Source organism: Sminthopsis crassicaudata, chromosome 4 (assembly GCF_048593235.1).
Source record: "Sminthopsis crassicaudata isolate SCR6 chromosome 4, ASM4859323v1, whole genome shotgun sequence".
Classification (NCBI taxonomy): domain Eukaryota; kingdom Metazoa; phylum Chordata; class Mammalia; order Dasyuromorphia; family Dasyuridae; genus Sminthopsis; species Sminthopsis crassicaudata.
The window spans coordinates 476,602,984-476,620,429 of record NC_133620.1 but is presented as its reverse complement, the minus strand read 5'-3'; the positions used below and the strand labels follow the sequence as shown (position 1 = coordinate 476,620,429).

General features: G+C 35.5%; 1 pseudogene; it reads right to left on the bottom strand.

Moving 5' to 3' along the window:
* LOC141540964 (limbin-like) overlaps positions 1 to 17,446 on the bottom strand; it is a 153,191-nt pseudogene that overhangs the window by 53,386 nt on the left and 82,359 nt on the right.

Below are 17,446 nucleotides of genomic sequence, written 5' to 3'. Positions count from 1 at the left end.
CACAGATAGTGCTGATACCTAAACCAGGTAGGGTAAAAGCAGAGAAAGAAAATTACAGACCAATTTCTGTAATGGATATTGGTATAAAATTCTTAAATAAAATATTAGCAAAGAGATTACAACAACATAGCACCATGATAAAACACTATGACCAAGTCAAATTCATACCAGGAATTCAGGGTTGATTAGGAAAACTATTACCATAATTGGTCATATCAATAACCAACAAAAATCATATGATCATCTGAATAGATGTAGAAAAAATATTTGACAAAATCCAACATTCATTCATATTAAAAACTCTAGAGAGCATAGGAACTAAATGGAATTTTCCTTTAAATGAGCATCAAGTGCTTATAATTAAGCTGAACTAAAAGAACAAAAAATGATATTTCTACCTGAATTAATCTACTTGTTCAGTGCCATATCAATCAAATTTCTACTTTATAGAGGTAAAAAAAAATAATATTTAAGTTCATCTGGAAAATTAAAAGATTAAGAATTTCAAGGGAATTAATGAAAAAAATTGCAAATGAAGGGGGGCCTAGCTGTACCAGACCTAAAACTGTATTATAAAGCAGCAGTCATCAGAAGCATCTGGTACTAAGAAATAGAGTAGTGGAGTAGCAGAACAGATTACATTCACAATATACTATAGTAATCTAGTTTTTGATAAACCCAAACACTCCAGCTTCTGGGATAAGAATTCACTATTTGAAAAAAACATTGCTGGGAAATTTGGAAAATACTATGGGAAAAACTAGGCATTGACCAATACCTAATACCCTATACCAAGATAAAGTTGAAATGGATTCATATTCTAGACATAAAGGATAATACTAGAAGTAGGAGAACAAGGGATAGTCTAATTCTCAAATCTGTGGAGAAGGAAACAATTTATGGCCAAAGAAGAACTAGAAAACATTATGAAATGCAAAATGGATAATTTTGATTATATTAAATTACTTCTGTACAACCGAAATCAATGCAGCCAAGATTAGAGGGGAAGCAGAAAATTGGGAAGGTATTTTTACATCCAAGGATTCTGATAAAGGTCTCATTTCTAAAATATAAAAAGAATTGACTCAAATTTATAAGAATACAAATCAATCCCCAATTCATAAATTGTCAAAAGGTATGAACAGACAATTTTGAGAGGAAGAAATTAAAGTCAATCCTAGTCATATGAAAAAAAATGCTCTAAATCACTAGTAATTAGAGATATGCAAATTAAGACAACTCTGAAGTTCTATTACACATTTTTCAAATTGGCTAAGATGACAGGAAAAGATAATGATAAATGTTAGAGGGGATGAGGGAAAACTGAGACACTAATACATTAGAGGTGGAGTTGTGAACTGATCCAATCATTCCGGAGAACAATTTGGAACTTTGACCAAAAGGACTATCAAATTGTGCATACCCTTTGATGCAATAGTATCTCTACTGGGCCTGTATCCCCAGGAATTGAGAAAAAAGGGAAAGGACCCATATGTGCAAAAATGTTTGTAACAGCCCTTTTTGCAGTGGCAAGGAACTAGAAACTGAGTGAATCTTTAGTTGGGGAATGGCTGAATAAGTTATGGTATATGAATGTTATGAAATATTATTGTTCTATAAGGAATGATCAGCAAGATGATTTTAGAAAGGCCTGAAAAGACTTAAATGAAGTGATGCCAATTGAAATAATGGGATCAAGAGATCATTATGCACAGCAGCAACAACAAGACTATGTAAAGATCAACATTAATGCACTTGGCTCTTTTCAACAATAAGGTGATTCAGGACAATTCCAATGGATTTGTGATGGAGACAGCCATCTGCATCCAGAGAAAAGACTATGGAACCAGTTGTGGATCAAAGCACAGTATTTTCACCTTTTTCATTGTTGTTTGTTTGCTTTTTCCTTTTTGATCTGTGCAGAATGATAAATGTGGAAATACATTTAGAAGGATTGTACATGTTTAACATATATTGGGTTATTTGCTGTCTAGGGGAGAGGGGTGGGAGGAAGAGAGAAAATTTTAGAACACAAGGTTTTTGCAAAGGTGAATGTTGAAAACTATCTTTGCATGTATTTTGAAAATAAAAATATTGATGTGGTCTTCTACATTTTTACACCTATTTGACTCCATTGTTGTTATTGCTTCTATCACCAAATTTGTCCAACTTCTCCCTTCTGTTCTCTCATAGATCATTACTCTGATTAGGGCTCTCATCAGTTTTTACTTACTGAAACATTCTCCTAATTGGTCCTTCAGTCTCCCATCTTTTCACTCTTCTCTAAATAATTATGTTATTTAGAATAGTAAAGGTACCTCTATGTAAAAAGATTGGCAGGATTTGAGTGGCTACCCATTGCCTAAATATTAATTCCTTATCCTAGCATTCTGGCTCCAATCTTACCTCACAAGATTTTTTTCATCACATACTATTGCAGCCAAAGTAGAGTTAATTATCTCTACATAGAGTCCAGCCATCATGTCCTAGCTTTTGCTCACAATATCTCCCAAACCAGGAAATGACTTTTCCCTGTTTTCCCTTCTGCCTATTGAAAAAGTGTCCCTTCAATTTCTCCTTCACTCATGGAAACTTTTATGACCCGTCAGCAAAGAGAATCTCTTCTAAAATTTTAGAATACTTTAACTGGATGTTACAGTTGTATTTCTTACTTCCTCTCTTCATGTAATAGTAATTTATATATAATTCTTATCAACTCTATTTATGTAAGTTTCAGAGCACCTCTATGCTATTTCAGTATTTTATCTCCAGTACCAGAGTATTTTCTACAAAGTGCATATCTTGGATCATAGTTTTAAAAATAGAAAGCAATATAAGAAGCAATCTTAGAAATGATCTAATTCAACCACCTCATTTTAAAGCTTAATAATATTAAAATGAGTTACTCCAGTTCATTTAGCTAATAAGTAATGACCAGAATTCAAATCCACACCCAATTTGAGATCTTGTGCTCTCTCAATTCTATTTCACTTTTTCCTTTTATAAATGTTAACTAAATTAAATAAAACCCTTTGAAGCCAAAATCCATTTAATGTGTTTTTTTTTCCATCTAATTGCAAAATATTATTTGGGGAAAGAATAGGAAAAGATTTTGCATTTCAGCTGGACTTTTTAAAATATGAAAATCAATAGGACAAATGTAAAGTCTTATAATTGGAACTTGCAATTTGACTCTACAAATGTAAGACAGAAGAGGCATGGTTAATCGACAATTCAGAAAAAAAATTACCAATCATGGCATCTCAGATTTGGGACTAGAAGGGACTCTGAAAGTCTTCTGATCCAATACCCTCATTTTATAGTTCAGGTTAAGTAAATTGCCCAAGGTCACAGAGCTAGGAACTTTCAAGGGGCAGAATTTGAACCCAGGAGCACCCTGACATCATATTCAGTTCTCACCCACACTGGCACAATGTCTTCAATGAGAAAAGCAAGAACTCATAGGAATCAAAGATGCACTTCACTCAAAGAATTATATGGCAAATTTAGAAGACTTTGAGCACGAGCTGAAGGTGTGATGTGGCAGTTGGGCTGTTTTGAGGAGCAAAGCAAACCAGAATAAGATCATAGTCCTGCTGTACACTGTGTGCCTGGGTCAGAGACCAGATCTAGACCATATGTGCTATTTTAAGCACCACATATTGGGATGTCACTGAAAAACTGAAGCATATTTAGCGAAGGGGAATCAATATGGTGAATTTGTGCCATAAGAAGGAACTGGGGATGTTCAACTTAGAGATGACTCAGAAGAGTTTCTATGCTGCTTCCTGGTATAACTGAACCAGTCTTCCTAAGACATCAGAGAATTATTTTAATGGAGCTTAACATTAATTTTGGCCTCTTTGCTTAGAAAAGTAAACACATTTCTGTCCTTCACCTAAATTCTCTATTTTAGAAGATTTATTAGGAGATGAGCTATTCTTAGGTTCTGCCTTTCTTTTTTTGCAAGTAATTTTCAATCCCCATGAATAGGTCACAAGGTATATTTCCCAATTTAAAATGATCCCTCTTTTTGCATATTTTGAGGCAGTCTGTGAATTATAAATTAATTGTTGTACCATCATGTAAGACTTGCTCCTGGATAACCAAATCATAATTCACTTTTATATTTTTGTCTTGCAAATACAAAGGAAAATGAATATATTTCCAGGTATGATGCTTTATCACAAGAACAAATACTTTTTCATTGCAAACAAGATCATTGGAAAACTATTTAAAAACTTGAACTTCAAAATTTTCTGATATGATTAGATTATCTCAAAAGCTAAAAAAATAAAAGCTAAATATAAACATTTCAATTATTTTCAAATGATTTTTCAAAATGCCTCAGAGTTGAAGAGCACGTCAGTCCATCTAGTTCAGGGTCTACCACCCTGACAAGAGTGACAAGGGACAAGAGATTTTGTATTTTTTTGTAATCAGTTGATTAAATATATAGAGATAGTACAGACTTATGGGCAATTTTGCTTTCTATTTTCCTGTCACCCCCAAATAGAAGCTGGAATAGAAGTTTCTTTAGAGTAGGAACTTTTCCATTTTTATCAGTTTCTCCAGCTCTCAAAACGATGCGCAGATTCATAAAATGCAATTAAAATGTCTTTTGATTGATTAAATTGATTTTTTAAAAGTCCCTCTGCAATTACCTTACCACAGGTATGCAGTTCATGTTTAGGGGCAAGATGGTTGAATGCCTGTCTCTAAAATCCCAACTCAGTAGTCAATGTTTTTCATATAACTTTTCCAATTAACTTTTGAATAAAAGAATAAAACTCTACCAAGCCCATGTTAATTGAGGTTCACAGAAATTAATGAATAAGGATAGTACTTATGTAGAGAATAAAGGTTTACAAAGCAATAATATGCATGTATGTATAAACATACATATATAAAATAAATGCTATAGAGGGAAGGTATAAACACAATGAACATAGTAAATAAACATACATGCGTGTGTATGCACATACGTGTTTACATATATATGTATGTTTACACATAATAACTGAAAGATAACGATAGGACACATAGCAGCCCCAACAGAGCCTGCAGATGAACCCAGGTTTCCTGACTTCTCATCCCCTGCTTCATTCACCATTCCCTGCTCCACCATATAAACTATTTTCAACTTTTCATGTCCAACCTTTGTCCAGTCATTGAAAAAAATCAAATTTGTAGGATTTTCTTAAAATCTGAGAGTATCTAGATGTGGTTCTGTTGTATTTGTTAGCATTCTTTCAGAAGCTTTGCAGTTTTCATTCCCTAAAAGCTTCTCGTGTATTCTCGTGTCCTCACTAATTAATCTCACATGACAATTGTAAGAATATCTCCTGTATGCTAGGAAATGATATTCCTACAATGCAAAATTGTTAGGATTCTTACAAGGTGCTAAGTCAGTGGAATGGATAGAGACGATAATTATCTAATTGAGCGTGGTTCAGTGGGATTGATCTGATCCTGCGAGGAGATCTTATGCGCCAAAACTTGAAACAATGCACTGAGTGGAATTGAGGAGACAATGGTTAAATCTAGTTTAGCATGGATTTAATTCTACAACAAATAATGCTTTCCTAGTGATGTAATGATTGGTGTGTGTACAGCATATAAGCAAGAAGCTCTCAGGGCCAGTCCCACAAGTCCACTCTTGGAAGGAGAGACAGATTCATTACATTTTCCACTTTTGTGCTGGCTGGAGGCTCAAGTGAAGGAGACAAGATTTTGATGGAAACAATAAAGGATCTGGATTTTAACTCCTGGCTGCATTTGGGGTATTTACATAGAACTGAAGGAAAGGCTGCTTCCAGAAGCCCCCAGAGAAACATGCTCCCAGAGATCATTATACTTTGGAGAAGAATATTACACAAAATGATGTACTTGACTGTTTATTCAGAAAGACCAGCTTCTGTTTTGAATTCTGCCATTAGCTTGGGCAAATATGTTCTTTCTTTAAAAAAATTTTTTCCTCTATAAAATAAAGGAGTTGGACTAAGTAATCCCTGAGGTCCATCCCAACTGCCAACAATCTATGCTTTAAGGTCTATCCCAGTTCCAACATTCTACAACCCATATTCTAATGTCGTTTTCAGCTCAAACCTTTTTTGCTTTTTGGTGCCTCTGAAACTGTACAATTCAACCTCTGGGAGCATCCTACCTGAATATCTGGAGCTGTGAAGGCTTGGTCCACTTTCAGAAACTCAGCTTCTCTCCAATCTGTCTGAAAATTCTGCAGCAAAACCCGGGCCCGGATCCGTGGCAAGGCTAAGCTGTTGTCCATCTGAGCAAAGCAGCTGTGAAACTCCTGTCTCATTTTAAGTAATTCTTCTTCAGATAAGGAAAGAGGAAAACATAGAAGTTTCCTATTGAAATAAAGAAAAAAATATTTTAAAATTCTATTTATTCTTCATATGTTCACAATGTGAGATGCCACCTCTTCTGCGCAACCTACATAGATTTCCCCAGGAGGCAATGATAAGAGTGATATTCCACTCTGCCTCTTATAGTACAGAGCTCAGTTATTCCTTCTGTCTCTCTTGTCATTCGGTCTCCTTCTGCTTACTGGCTGCTTCCTTACTGCCTATAAACATGTCATATGGTCAAAAAGCTTTCACTTGATTCACCAATCCCTGTTAACTTTTATCTAATACTTCTCTCCTGCCTTTTGTTATTAAATTTCAGACTATCATCTGCATCAGTGCACTCACTTGCTCTCCTTTTATTCTCTTCTGTACTCCCCATGGTCTGGCTTCAGATGGTGAGATTCAACCCAAACTGATCTCTTCAAAGTTATAAACACACACACACGTATATATTAACCTTTGGGGTCCTTTCCCTCTTTATTTCTTCTATTTGAGGACAGGCCTAGAATTGTACTCCTTGGTGAAAGGGTACACACAGGTTAGTAACTTGTGGGCAGAGTTCCAAGTTGCTTTCCAGGATGGGTGGACCAACTCATAGATCTACCACCCCACTTATTTTATTTTATTTTTTCCTGAGGCTGGGGTTGATTAAGTGACTTGCCCAGGGTCACACAGCCAGGAAGTGTTAAGTGTCTGAGACTAGATTTGAACTCGGGTCCTCCTGACTTCAGGGCTGGTGCTCTATCCACTGCGCCACCTAGCTGCCCCCAACCCACTTTTAAAGATAAAGCAACTGGGACCTAGATGAGAAATAGGTGTTCGAGGATCATGACTGGTACACATAAAGGCAGCATTTGAACTTTTCTAATTCCAGATATATGGTTCTTTCCACCAGTAAGCTCTATGTCTGGGATGCTCCACTGGTTACCAACAGAACTTTGTATGAGGAATGATTCACTTAACAAATGCAATTCCTTTTTTGGGTAATATTTATCTCACTTGCAAAGAGGAAAATTATTGGTTTTATGAGAAAAAAAAAACAAACAAACCAAACTTCCTAATATTTAGAGTTGCCTAAATAAGACACAGACTGTTTCAGGAAATAGTGTCTCCCCTTTCCTTGAAGGACATCAAAAGAAACTGGATAACAATTGGTTTACAATATGATATTAGAGTCTGGCTTTCTTTCAGGCTTGTCTTGGGTAGGGAGGAAAATGTGTTTTTATCCAACTTTAGAACTCAATGATTCATTTATCCATTTCACTGCCATGATGTCACTTCTATGTATCAAGGTCTCATGGAACTGATAACTCATGTAGATTATTAAGTTCTACTCCCTCCCCCACCATTCATAGACACTATTCAGTCTATAATGAATCATTGTTATTTTCTCACCAATGTGCTAACCCAAAAGGAAGGTCAAACAAGCATCAAGTGATAACTTGGACACAAATGTGGTGCCTAAAGTTTTAGATTGTACAAGGTCTTTACCAAGGTCTTAGATGATTTTTAAATTTTAATGATTCAGATGTCAGGTATGACAAATAATCTGCAAGTGATATTAAAATATAAATGAATTCATAATAGGAAAACTACATGACAATTCAACTCAGCACATTCCTATTTGAGAATCAATGACAAACAAAAATATAACTATTCAGTGCAAGGAAAGGAAATTATATCCTGTGGCTTTGAATACTGAAGTCCTTCTCAGCCAATAGTAGATAATGGACCTCTTGTTATCAAAAGATATTGTTTCTAGCATACCAATAACCTGCATTTTTAAAGTCTTAAAAATTTAGCATTTCAAAACCACAGAAGTATTCTATAATGCTCTGGAATTGTATCATTCCACTTGTTTTATTTACAACAAGACCCTTTGCTTTCAGACATTACTTGTTATTAGGAATCAAAGACCTGCTAAATAAACATGGGAAAATTAAGCCCATTTCTTTTCTTTTTATTAATGAGACTATTGATATATTTTGTCTTTTTAATTTTGGTCTTTGAATTGATATCTTTAATGTCTACCACCAAGCCTGGGACATTTGTTATTGTTTTTGTTCAGTTTTGTTCAGTTGTTTCAATTGTCGCTGACTCTTCACCCTGTTTGGTGTATTCTTGGCCAAAACACTACAGTGGTTTGTCATAACCTTCTCCAATTCATTTTACAGATTAAAAAAAAATTTGAAGCAAACTGGGTTAAATGCCCAGAGTCACATAGCTAGTGAGTATCTGAGGCTGGACTTGATCTCAGCAAGATGAATCTTCCCAACTGTGGGCTCAGAACTCTTGCAAAATGGCATTATCTAATGGCCAATAATTAACAAGTTACAGGCAAACATTGTGGTGTGTGAACACAATGGAATATTGCTATAAGAAACAATGGACATAATGCATAGCCAAGACTTAAAGAAGTTTGATGCACAGTGAAATGAGCAAAGTCTAGGAATAGCATCCACAATGACCAGAACAACATGACTCAAAAGAACAGAATACGCAAGTGAATAACACTGTGTAACTGGGAAAATCAAGTTTGACTCTGAGACTTCAGGAGAAAATCCCCTCTCTTCTTTGTGGAGGTGAGATCATTGAATATCCTGTCAGATTTGGTTAGGGTATGGGCTGACTTTTTGCTTTCATTTCTACTCCTTGCTGTAAAGAGGGAGGGAGTATGCACAAAAATGCAGAAAGAGTAAATGCTTCCTTTTAGACCATTATGCAATAAAAATTATCTTCAATAAAGGGTCAGAGAAAGATAGACTAAAAACCAATTGGAAATTAAATAATCTAATTCTAAAGAATGACTGTGCCAAACAACAAATCTTAGAAACAATAATTTCATGCAAGAGAATAACAATAATAAGACAACAAACCCAAACCTATGGGATGCAACCAAAGCAGTTCTTAGGGGAAATTTTATATATAAATACTTATGTGAATAGAATAGAGAAAAAAGAGATCAATGAAGTAGGCATACAACTAAAAAAGCTAGAGAAAGAACAAATTAAAAACCCATAAATATCAAATTAGAAATTCTGAAATTTAAAAGAAAGATTAATACAATTGAAACTAAGCAAACTATTAAATTAATTAATAAACCAGAATTGGTTTTATGGAAAAAACCCAACAAAATAGATAACCTTTTTGTGATTTGATTAGAAAAAGGAAAGAAAAAAACAAACTACCAACATCAAAAATGAAAAAGATGAACATACCACCAATGAAAAAGAAACTAAAGCAATAATTAGAAGCTATTTTGCCAGCAAATCTGATAATCTAATTAAAATGGATGGATGTTTAAAAAAATTGCCCAGATTAACAGAGGAGGAAATGAATTTCTGAAGTAGTCCCATTTTATACAAAAATTGAGAAAGCTCATGAACTCCCTAAGAAAAAAATCTTCAGGGTCAGATGGATTTCCAAGTGAACTCTACCAAACATTTAAAGAACAATTAATTCTAATACTATGCAAACTATTTGGAAAAATAGGGAAAAGAGTCTTACTAAATTCCTTTTATGACACAGATATGGTACTTATACCTAATCCAGGTAGGGTCAAAATGGAGAAAGACAATTATAGACTGACTTCCCTAATCAATATTGGTGCAAAAATCTTAAATGAAATATTAGCAAAGAGATTGCAGCAAATTATACTATATATCATCTAAGATTTATATAAGGAATGTAGGGCTGTTTCAATACTAGGAAAACTATTAATATATTTGACTATATCAATAATGAAACAGAAATCATATCATTATCTCAATAGATACAAAAAAATCATTTGACAAAATCCAATACCTATTCCTATTAAAAATACTAGAGAGCATAAAAATAAATGGAGTTTTCCTTAAAATGACAAGTAGCATCTATCCAAACCATCAGCAAACATCATATGTAATGGGAATAAACTAGAAGTATTTCCAATAATATTAGGGTGAAATAAAGTTGCCCACTATCACCTTATTATTCCATATTGCATTAGAAATGTAAGCTTCAGCAATAAGAGAAGAAAAAGAAATTAAAGGAATTAGAATAAATAATGAGGAAACCAAATTATAACTCTTTGGTGATATGAAGGTATATTTAGAGAATCCTAGGGAATCAACTTAAAAAACTAGTAGAAAAAATTCATAACTATAACAAAGTTGCAGTATACAAAATAAATCCACAGAAACCATCAGCATTTCTACATGTTACCAACAAAATCCAGCAGCAAGAGATAAAAAGAGAAATTTCATTTACAATCACTGGAGATAATATAAAATATTTTAACTTCTACCTGCCAAGACAAAGTCAAGAACTATGTGAATACAATTGCAAAACACTTTTCACACAAATAAAGTTAGATCTAAACATTTGGAAGAATAGCAAGTGCTCATGGGTAGGTTGAACTAATATAATAAAAATGACAATTCTTCCTAAAGTTATTTACTTAATCAAAATGCCGAGAAATTACTTTAAGGGGTTAGAAAAAATAATAAAGCTCATCTAAAATAACAAAAGGTCAACAATTTCAAGAAACTTAATGAAAAAATGCAAATGAAAGTGGCGTAGATGTATTGGATGTAAAACTAAATTATAAAACAGTGGTCATCTAAAAATTTTGGTATTAGCTAAGAAATAGAATGGTGGATCAGTGGAATAGGTAAGGTTCACTAGACATAATAGTCAATGATTAATAATATAGTGTTTGATAAACCCAAAGACCTCAGCTTCTGGATTTGACAAAAATTGCTGGAAAAATTGGAATACTACATTGGTAGTATGGCAAAAGCTAGACTCCTATAAAGGAGCTGATCCCACATCCTTAGTTCACAGATGAGGAAACTGAGGAAACTGAGGCTAAGAATATCAAAGTTATTGGCATAAGGTCACTCAGGTAAGATATGGTAGACTGGTGATAGTCCAGAAAATATTCAACATAAGAGTATAAGAGCAGGACATGGGTTCATCCTGAGATTTTCTATTGGAATTATATCAAAAGAGTCTAGAAGAATTAGATGATGGTCAGAAGAGTAATATTATTATTAATAGCTGACATACAATCCTTCAAGTTTTGAAAATATATAAGAATATGCTATTTTCCTCATTTTAAAGGTTAAGAATCTGAAAACAAGAATGATGAAGTGACTTTGCTTTGGTTCCATGACAGCTTGGTACAGATGGGTTGATTGTAATACACGCCTCTCAGTATATCTTTCAATCTTCTCTGCAGGGCTGCTAATTAGAGCCCACAGTAGAACCTCTCCACATTTTAAACAATCTTGGCAATTTTGTGGTCATTGCACGTATATTAGTCTGACAATGGGATTATCAACTTTTAATTCAACTTACTCTGACATAAAGATTTTGAAGGTTGTGTATAGTGGTATAGGGGATAAACTCATGGAATTGGGAGTCAGAAAGGCTGCGTTTGTCTTTTCATTTGGCCATTTGTTTTCTTTCACCTTGAGCAAAACATGAGGTGCTGCTCTCCAAGGTTACTCCTAAAATTCTTTGATCCCTCCCAAAGCAGGAAGTTCTTTTCAAATAATCATAATAGATAGCATCATTATTCCATCTGAAGAACTCAATAGGCCCAAGAGAAAAGCATGGAAAACCCCATTTTACAAATGAGCAGTCTCGGAGAAGTTGGAGAAGTTCTTACTTGCCAACACAGAACCAGGAGCTGTCCAATATAGGATGGCAACCCAGATTTCCCTGACTCCAAATCCAGAGCTCCAATTCCTATGCCCTACTCCCTCTCAGATATCTGGAGCTCAGAGTTATAAGGAATTTTCGAGGGGCTCATTTAATATAAGTTGTACTTAAGTAAAAACTCTCCCTACAACTCCCCAACAAGTGTTCCATCAGTCCCATTTGGGAATGTCTTGAAAATCTCTGCTTAATTATGAAGTCACTCTCACATAGGGCAGGGTTATATGCTCTCTACAAATTTTGCCTCTCTACATTTTCCCCTCACTGTTCCTACTCCTCCCCTTTGGGGCCAACTTAAACATCCTTGACAGATGGCCATCTATCCTCAGCACGAGCACCGGGACTGCCCTAACATGCAAGGCTGGCTGTCCTATTTTTGGAAAGCTTTGACAGAGCCAAGATAGGCCTCCCTGAGCCCATCTCTCATCACTCCCATTTCCACAATCTGTAGTAACATGGAAAAAAATCAAATTCCTCATTTGCACGATGGTTCTTTGGATGCCCAAGGAAAGGTGGGAGGTTCCCCTTCTCCGGGCTAAATGCTCCCTTTTTTTCAACTTGTATTCATATAATGATGATTCTTCCCTTCCTGATCTTTTTCCTCAGGTCATCCTCTAACTTATCACACATGACAAATGTCATACAAAATGTCCTACCTAGACTGTCACACACTGGTGCAGGTGAAGACTTGAAATGGCAAAGTATTGCACGATTATCACTTCCTAAACAGAGTATTTAGTACAATGCCTGGTATGAAATAGATACTTAATAAATGTCTCCTTTCCTTTCTTCATCTGTAAAAGGAATAATGTAATATCTCTCTCTCAGCCTTGTGACTATCACCTAGATGCTACTCCTGTGCTAGTGCTGCTCACAATTCCATACGTGTTCTAGCCACTCTGTCCTTCTGTCAATTTATATTGAATTTGTCTCTTCCCCTGAATGGTTGTCAAATCGAGGAATACCAAAATGGGCATGGAGGCACCAAGACCAAAGTGGAAATCTGATCTCGAATATTATGTAGCTGCAGGATCTGGGCAACTTCTGTTTGCCTTAGTTTCCTCATGTTGTAAGGATCAAACAAACTAATGTTAACAGAGTGTTTAGCACAATGCCGGGTATGAACTAGACACTTAATAAATGCCTCCTTTCCTTTCTTCATCTGTAAAAGGAATATTGTAATACCTCTCTCTCAGTCTTGTGTGGATAGACAAAATATAAGAAATTAAGGGAGATAATATTACTACAATACTACACATCAACTTGCTAGTCCAAATACTGAGCAGGACAGTAGCAAGGCCATTCATTATATTAATGATCAAGCTATGAGCTTCACAAGCCTGAGACCATATGTTATTTGTCTTTCAATATTTCCCCCTACTCTTATTTTCTCTCTCTCTATCCCCAACTACAACCCAAATCCTGCCACTTCCAGAGTCAAACTTTTATATACTTCATGCATGTTTTTGGAATTCAGTCCTTTCCTTTGCCATTCTGCCTAGTTAGGAAACATTATAAACACAACTCTGTGTGTGTGTGTGTGTGTGTGTGTGTGTGTGTGTATACATATGTCACATAAAAACAAGAAATACAAGAAAACATTTCTTGGAGATCTCTAGAAACTCTTTGGAGACAGCCAAGTATGGTAGTGAATAGAACTCTGGGCCTGGAGTCAGGGAATACCTACCTGAATTAAAATTCATCTCATTCAATTACTAGCTGTGGACCCTGGACAAGTCGCCTAAATCTGTTTGCCTCAGTTTCTTCATCTGTAAAATGGATATGATAATAACATGTACCTCACAGAGTCATCGTGATGAACAAACGAGACAATATTTGTAAAGTGCTGAGTACTTTAGGCACTAGTAGGCAATTAATAAATATTTATTCCCTTCGTTCTTCATCCAGTAGAAAATAAACTTGCTGATTACATGGGCTAATTGGTTCATTCAGTTATTTTTTCAACTATTCTCACTTAGTTTTTCATTAAATATTAACTATCATAACTAGATAGTAATTAGTCTTAACTAGATTTTTTTTCCTGTTTAGCACCGTGCCTGATACATAGGAGGTTCTTAAAAAGGCCTGTTGATCTGAGATACCACTACACACCTGTCAGATTGGCTAAGATGACAGGAACAAATAATGATGAATGTTGGAGGGGATGTGGGAAAACTGGGACACTGATGCATTGTTGGTGGAGTTGTGAAAGAATCCAGCCATTCTGGAGAGCAATCTGGAATTATGCCCAAAAAGTTATCAAAATGTGCATATCCTTTGACATCCATCTGCCCTCCCACACACACACACACACACACATTTTAAAGTTTGGAATTGATTTTATAAAAGAGGAAAGGAATGCAAATACCTATTATGCATCAGACCCTATGTTAAGTACCTTTCCTATATTAATTTTTTTGATTCACAGTATTCCTAGAAGTTAGGTGTTATTATTATCTCGATTTTATAATTGAAGAAACTGAGACAAACAAGGTCACACAGCTTGTCAATCTCTGGAGCCATATTTGAGCCCCAGGCTTTCTGATTCCAGCTGTATAATGCTATCTACTGAACCAGTTACCTCAAGGGGTAGGTGATGAGGAATAATTAAAAGCTGTTCCCCATCAAAAAAGAAAATCTCTGGAAAAGAGAAGAGAAACCTGCTCCAATTTGTGCTCAAAGAACCAAATTTGAGACCTTCACAGTAATAATATACATACATATGCATATACATCCATACACAAAAACACATAAAGACATACGTGTATGTATGTACACCACCTCAAGGTTTGCAAAGCATTTTATGTTATCGGTTTGTAATATATTATTTCTGTTTCTCCTTAGAACAATCCTGGAATAAATCCTATTTTCATCACCACTGCAAAAATGAGCAAAGCAAAATGGACTAACCGTAACCCCGAGTGACTTTTGCCCTAGGACTGTCTCCAGCTGAAACTTGAATTCAAGATTTCTGCCCCAGGCCCATTTCTCCAAGTACTGCATCTCCTAGCTGCTTCTAGGTGATGTTACCATATCTTAGCTGCCTCATTTTATCTACTTGCCACTATGCTTTCTATACTCCAGCCAAACTGAGCTACTCTCTGCTGCATTTTCCCATCCTGTCCCTTTCTGCTTTTGTCCCTTTGCTCAAGGAGTGCCCTAACCTTTTGTGTCTTCCCTCCCCATCCTTACCTAGTGAGATTCCTGCCCTGCTTTTATTTATTTACTTCTTTTAAAAAAATGAAACTATCATTCATCAAGCATCTGCCTTGTTGGAGCATTTTTGCAGACCTATTAACACAATTTTTTAAAAATGCAGTCTCTACTTTCAGGGACTTCTTTCCTTCCCTTCTATGAAGCATGAAGATGGATAGGACGAGGGTGGAAAAACAGAGGACCATTATTTGTGTAGCTTATAGAACAGCCTTGCAAGATGGCTCCATGTCATCCTCAGATCTGCTATTACAACTGATTGCTCTTAGTAAAGGTGCAGAAGCTGTAGTAGCAAAGCTGGGGTCTAAAACACTTGAATTCTAAAATATATTATCAATTTTGGGACAGCAATAGTTTTCAGGTTCACAACCTAACCTATAAAGCCCAATTCAAACACCATTTTCCTACAAAGTTTACTCTGATCCGCTCAAAGCAGTAATAATGACCTTTCTTTTAGTTCCCACATATAATTTTATCTTAAATCTCCTAAGCACTTAACAAGTCATGTTGTATATAGCCTTTATGTGTCCAAGTTTTATCTTCCTCCTAGATTGGTAGGCACTGTAAGAATAGACTGTGTCTTACCTAAATTCTACCCCTCCAAGCCCAGATCCCACCCACAGAGCTCTGCACATAGTAGGTACTCAATGCATGTTTGTGATTGTATATCCTGATTTGAATAATTTCATGTTTTAGACATTGATATTAAAAAAATCAACAACTGAGACACTCACGTGAATACTAGCTGTTCCCAATGCCTTAATTCCTTCTGTTCTGCCACATTTCTCTCCAGTTCATCAGATAGATTTTGCTTCACGTTTTAGGGACAATTTTGACTCTTGTCCCTTTCTTCCCCTTCAACCTGCTCAGTGTGGATGGCCATCTCTTTGCTGTGTTCTTCTAAAATTTGCTGCAAGAAGAGCCAGGACACATTGAGTTTCAGTAACTCTTGTGTCATCACACCATTCTGGATGCGTCTCAATTCATCAGTCGCTTTCTTAGTAAGCCCCTGCTTTAAGGTCTTCAGTTCTTCCAGGGCATCATAGTCAAGTCTTTCAACTAGCTCTTCCAGTGCGGCATTGTGCTCAGATAGCATGGATCGCCAGTGGAACAAGTAATGGCTAACCTCTCCAGAGGTTTTAATGGCATCCCTCATGGAAAGCTGTTCCTTCTGCAGTTCTTTTTGCTAAAGTATTCAAAAAAATAATGTTAAAAAACCTGTTAATTTTTTATTACCCATCTGGTAATTTTTCATCTCGCTCATTTTTCTTTACCATATCACAGCATTTCCCTTCTAATTATGTTCTACTGGACTATAATATCTTTGAGGACAAGGTTTTATATTTCCTATAGATTCATATCAAGAAGACCAACCATGAATTTTTGATAGTATATTTCCCATGGATAATCTCAAGAGAAGAGTGTGTGGGCTAAAGAGATTGTGGCTCCCAGCTAGCATGACAATGTTTATTGCATCATACAAATTTCCTTGGGAAAATTCTGAATTATCACATTAGGATCACGTGATCATCACCTTGATGAAAGGTCCCCTATGTCTCAAGTACTGTAGATAGTGATGGTCATAAACTCTTTCCCATCAAAATACTGTTATTAATTAATAGAAAAAATAATAGACTAATATTTATTCTTTCCTGTCTGTATCCATATTAGAAGGCATGTAGTTTCCCTTGTTAACAGAATAACAATGTTAAAATTGGAAAAGACCTTAGCTACTATGAAGTCTAATCTATATTGATAGAAAAAAAAATAATCTCTTTTGTTTAACAAGGAGCATTTAGTTAACGATCATAGGATAGATCATGCTTAAAGATTCTAAGATAAAACACAGACAGTTCTGGTTCATAGAAAATATTTCTTCATCTCAAGCCAAAAATGCAACTTAGACCCAATACTCCTAGTTTATGGTCCAATAGGACACATGATATCCACATGTCTTGATTCTTGAAGACGGGTCTCATGGCCCACTTAACTCTTTTCTCCTCCCAGCTAATCAACCCCATTTCCTTCCACTGTTCTTTGTGTTACCTGACTTCTAGGCTCCTCATCATCCTGATAACCCCCCTTATAAAAATAGTCCAATTTAACAGAGTTATTTCTAAAGCTCAGTGTAATAAATCTCAAGTGGATCAATCATCATA